This window comes from Triturus cristatus, chromosome 4_1, assembly GCF_964204655.1.
Source record: "Triturus cristatus chromosome 4_1, aTriCri1.1, whole genome shotgun sequence".
Classification (NCBI taxonomy): Eukaryota; Metazoa; Chordata; class Amphibia; order Caudata; family Salamandridae; genus Triturus; species Triturus cristatus.
Window position 1 is genome coordinate 258,547,522 of NC_140585.1, and position 5,940 is coordinate 258,553,461.

Genomic DNA, 5,940 nt, shown 5'->3' on the forward strand with positions numbered 1-5,940 from the left:
TGAACGGTTTGCAAAGTTCGGCAGAGCCTTGGGTAGAACTGCACCCTGCAGGCTTGGAGGCAGTGGGCCCTCTGGTGTTTGCAGTCACACGTCCATCTTCTCTCATCATGTCTATACTCCATTAAGGGAAGTAGCTCTGAAATGCTTTGCATATTTTACGGGAATTGGAGTCAACTATATGGGTGTTTTATTTATTTTTCTTCGTACCCCAGGGTATTGGAAATGACGATTATAAGCCATGGTTTAGAGCGTCGGGTGCGCCCTGGTCTGGCCAGCAACACTGGGACAGCTTTAAGGGCACCAATATAAATATTTCGAATTCTGCACCATGTATACATTAAGTTATGTTAATATCTGTAAATGGTATGAAAGTCAAATCCTATGGGAATGCTTAAAGATAAAGAATCATCTGCTTTGTAGTCTACGGAATTATACAAAATATTTATAGACATAAATGTAGCCTCAAAGGAAGTTATGTGTACACAAAAGAAGCGCCCAATATGCATAAACACACATTCTTCATTCCATAGGCAGAAACCTGCAAGTTGCCACACAATCTAAATATGTTTATCATAGCGCAAGGAGAAGAAAATGTTTGAATGCAGCATGGCAGGAATGCAAGGAGCGTATATTTCTTTCTAAAACGTGAATGCATGTGTAGTCCAGTTTGTTACACAGGCGCAAAAATATATAAATAGTCACGGGAACACTGTCCCTGAAGATTCCAATGGGTGGGTATCAGGAGGAACTTCCTTGTATGTAATGATTTGAACTTGTTAGAATGAGAATTTGCTACTTTTATGATAATTGTTCTCTCTGTATTTGGGGTAATTTCTTTTATGTATTTAGCTTCTTAGCTCTTTTAACCACATCATTTGCAATGCCTATTTTTATCTTGTCTCTTGTATTATCTGTATTTATTTGGCTGTTCATACTTTTTAAGGTATTTGATTGCCGAAATAAATTTTATTTACATACTATAATGCAATAATGCATAACCAAGCAATATATATATGATGTAAGACAAAATAACGCACCTGAACACCCCATTGTAATTCAACCTTCATTAAGGTAACTACATCACATTTTATTTCATAGTGATTACAGACTCTAAACATCAGTGAAATACTCCATTTAAAGGATATTGAAGTATGTTTCTTGTTGAGTTTGTTTAAGAGAGAGTATGGCCTTATAAAATTAAAATAAATAACTTGTGAATGTTGAAAATGACATGCCATTCACCTGCTTGGCAGATGGCTGTGAATGGTGGTAGTCTACTCCCAAAACGGATCCTTGGCAGCTAACACTGCTTAAAGGTGAGCACCAGCCTCCTCAACATTGATCACCAGGGGGTTACAGAAGGACTCCAGTGTTGGGCCTTCTCTTCCAGACCCAGCCTGGTGGAATGATCTACAGAGAAGCGGGAGGCACGGGAGATGGTAGATTGTGCATTGTGGCACCCAACCACATGCCCTGCTTTGGATGAGTCTATGATTTCCTGTACAACTTCCTCCAGAGGCACTGGGACTGGCTGCTTGGTAACCGATGGTCCTTTCTGAGGCAAGACATGGGTCTTTCTTGGCACAGAGCCAGTTTGCCCAGTCCACTTGTGCACAGAAGTACTTGACATGAAGTAGATGAGTTCCCATTGCCAGATCCCAGTGATGCAATCTGTATAATCTGCTGCCGTAGATTTAGCAGTAAGAGAGTGAGGATCCATCATTCCTCAGGTGAATTGAATGAGTGCCAAAACTTGGTCCAGGAGAGCGGTGCTGGTTGAGAAACCATGGTCTGTGGATGTGGACGGGTGCCACTTTTGGTGCAGAGCTGGCAGCAGGCACAGAGAACCTCTGGATTGAATTTGGGCTTACACAGCAATCCCTGTCCCGAGCTTCTCAGCATTCAGTTTATTTTAAAGCAGCAGCTATTGACAGACTGGGGAACTGTTTGCACCAGGTGGGGCCGGAAATGAATGAGGGTGCGGTGAGGAGAGGTTCGTTGGATCTCAAGTGGTGGCATATGTCTTGTATGCCATTGTCCAAAGGATGAATCAATAATAGTTTTGCTCAGACGCAGACACAGGCTTCGCTGGATGAGGTAGAAGGGACTGGTACAGCAACTACCAATGTTGACATCAGTATCAATAATGACAGTTTAGATGTCCTTGATTAGGAAAAAGCCGATCTGCCCTGATGTACACAACCCAGCTCCTAGTGAAGTTTTAGTGAGGTACATTATGGGGTCGATACCGATCCTGTAAAAAGGCTGTACGAATCGGAGCGTTTACCCCGTACGACTCATACCCGGTAAACTTTCCGTACAACCTAGGAAGTACGATTCGTACAGAAAGCCTATTTCCGTACGTTTTGTAAAAAAGCCCGTACGGGTCAAAAAAACCTACGATTCTGATCCGGAACAGCTTGTACGCGACGTCCGGACGTATTCAGGCAGCGGTTTCTGGCCCAGCAAGTACGATTCGTCCCTACATCACTCCGTACGGGTCTTTTTTTACGGGAGTCAAACACAGCCGGAAAAGCAGAGTCCGACGCGAACCGCTACGCAACGGAGCCCCGGTATGCGACGTACATGCCATGAACCCCGTTGTACGTGTCATCCCGGTCCACTTGGTCTACGACCTGGTGCACCGCTCCTGACGCACACGCCGCAGAAGGTGAGAACAACACCCAGGGGCCGGGGTGGGGGTGAGGGGCAGGAAACAAACCCCATACTCAAAGCCAAACCTATAATATGGAGGCCATACATTACCACCAGGGTCTGGTCACTTGGGTGGGCGTGGCCAGCAACCCCTGCGTACCGCAACAACGGAAGTGGACGTGTACGGTGCGTTTCACACGTACCCCTACGACACCATTAGAACAGTGATACGGACCGTACACACTCAATGAATGTGTGGGTACGGTGCGTATCACACGTACCCCTACGGCACAGTAGAACTGTGATACGGACCGTACACACGCAATGAATGCGTGGGTACGGTGCGTGTCACACGTACCCCTACGGCACCATTAGAACAGTGATATGGACCGTACACACGCAATGAATGCGTGGGTAAGGTGCGTACCACATGTACCCCTACGGCACAGTAGAACTGGGATATGGACCGTACACACGCAATGAATGCGTGGGTACGGTGAGTGTCACACGTACCCCTACGGCACCATTAGAACAGTGATACAGATCGTACAAACGCAATGAATTCGTGGGTACGGTGCGTACCACACGTACCCCTAGGGCACAGTAGAACTGTGATACAGACCGTACACATTCAATGAATGCGTGGGTACGGTGCGTGTCACACGTACCCCTACGGCACCATTAGAACAGTGATACGGACCGGACACACACAATGAATACGTGGGTACGGGGCATACCACACGTACCCCTACGGTACAGTAGAACTGTGATATGGACTGTACACATGCAATGAATGCGTGGGTACGGTGCGTGTCACACGTACCCCTATGGCACCATTAGAATAGTGATACGGACCGTACACACGCAATGAATGCGTGGGTACGGTGCGTACCACACGTACCCCTACGGCACAGTAGAACTGTGATACGGACCGTACACACACAATGAATGCGTGGGTACGGTGCGTGTCACACGTACCCCGTTACGGCAACAGTACATTTGGGATACGAGGCGTACACACGCCAGGAATGTGGGCTTAGAGGACTGGCCCAGCATGTTACCTCCATATTGGTGTGTGTGTAGGTCCAGGCCTGCAGTGTACTGCTCCAAGGGGCTGCGTGGGTGGGTGCAGAGGACTCCCAGCAGTGTCCAGACCTATGAGGGGTGGGTGCATATGACTACCAGCAGTGGCCTGCAATATGAGGGGTGGCTGCATATGACTACCAGCAGTGTCCAGACATATGAGGGGTGGGTGCATATGATTACCAGCAGTGTCCAGACATATGAGGGGTGGCTGCATATGACTACCAGCAGTGTCCAGACATATGAGGGGTGGGTGCATATGACTCCCAGCAGTGGCCTGCAATATGAGGGGTGGGTGCAAAAGACTCCCAGCAGTGTCCAGAGATATGAGGGGTGGGTGCATATGACTCCCAGCAGTGTCCAGACATATGAGGGGTGGGTGCATATGACTACCAGCAGTGGCCTGCAATATGAGGGGTGGGTGCAGAGGACTCCCAGCAGTGTCCAGACATATGAGGGGTCGGTGCATATGACTACCAGCAGTGGCCTCCATTATGAGGGGTGGGTGCATATGACTCCCAGCAGTGTCCAGACATATGAGGGGTGGCTGCATATGACTCCCAGCAGTGTCCAGACATTTGAGGGGTGGGTGCATATGACTACCAGCAGTGGCCTGCAATATGAGGGGTGGGTGCATATGACTCCCAGCAGTGGACTGAGATATGGGGGTGGGTGCATATGACTCCCAGCAGTGGACAGAGATATGGGGGTGGGTGCATATGACTCCCAGCAGTGGACAGAGATATGAGGGGTGGGTGCATATGACTACCAGCAGTGGCCTGTAATATGAGGGGTGGGTGCAGAGGACTCCCAGCAGTGTCCAGACATATGAGGGGTGGGTGCATATGACTACCAGCAGTGGCCTGCAATATGAGGGGTGGGTGCATATGACTCCCAGCAGTGTCCAGACATATGCGGGGTGGGTGCATATGACTACCAGCAGTGGCCTGCAATATGAGGGGTGGCTGCATATGACTAACAGCAGTGTCCAGACATATGAGGGGTGGGTGCATATGACTACCAGCAGTGGACTGAGATATGAGGGGTGGGTGCATATGACTACCAGCAGTGGCCTGCAATATGAGGGGTGGGTGCATATGACTCTCAGCAGTGTCCAGACATATGAGGGGTGGGTGCATATGACTACCAGCAGTGGACTGAGATATGAGGGTGTGGGTGCATATGACTCCCAGCAGTGGACAGAGATATGAGGGGTGGGTGCATATGACTACCAGCAGTGGCCTAACATATGAGGGGGTGGGTGCAGAGAACTCCCAGCAGTGGACAGAGATATGGGGGGGTGTACATCATCTTCAGATGACCACACCTACATAGTGGTATGGATGCATCCCTAACTTTGGACTATGATGATAGTGCAATGACAACACATCACTGACAGCAGTGTCCCACTCCCAGGAGGATGGATGTCTTTCACGCACTGCATGACACACCACATGTGGGTGTGAGGACATATAACACATGCATACCCACCCATGGCGGATGCAGCACAATACACACCCTGATTTCATGCCAACAGACTGTATAGTCATGTAACTGCATACAAAACTAAGATAGCCAAAGGGAACACACACTGTCACACACATCCCAGGACGATAGGAATGTTCAGGTGCTGGTCCAGCCACCAAGATGTTGTCTCTCATGGAAGGAATAGGGTTCAATTCCACCAGATACAATGCCCACAATTGTCAGTCAGTTGCCCAAATACCCTGCATAACAAGTACCTTTTGTGTGGTAGACCGTGATTACACACATGCATAGTGCTGAAAAGGGCCAATTTGTCCCTGAAGGCATTCCTACATACCCAAAACACAAGTACAGTGACTAGCAAGGATGGCACAGACTATTCAGCAGGAGACATCGGTGAGCAGGCATGGCCATTGTTGAAGGGATCCGTCACCCACAAAGGAAATGTGGACACAGGTCAGCACAACAATTGTGCAACTGTTTGCAGGGAAGATGCCAGGTGCTACAGAGGAAGGAACACTCCTTGGGACAATGTCTCCAAACTAAATGAACACACACTACCAATGATTCTTTGCAGAGACATTGTGATGGCACACAGATACCATGGTCCACCTCATGACCATCATACAAAAACATTTCTCAGAACCCTAACACATTACCAGAACACCAACTCCAGGAGCCTCATCAACAATATCAAGTACCTGAAATGCAATAGTG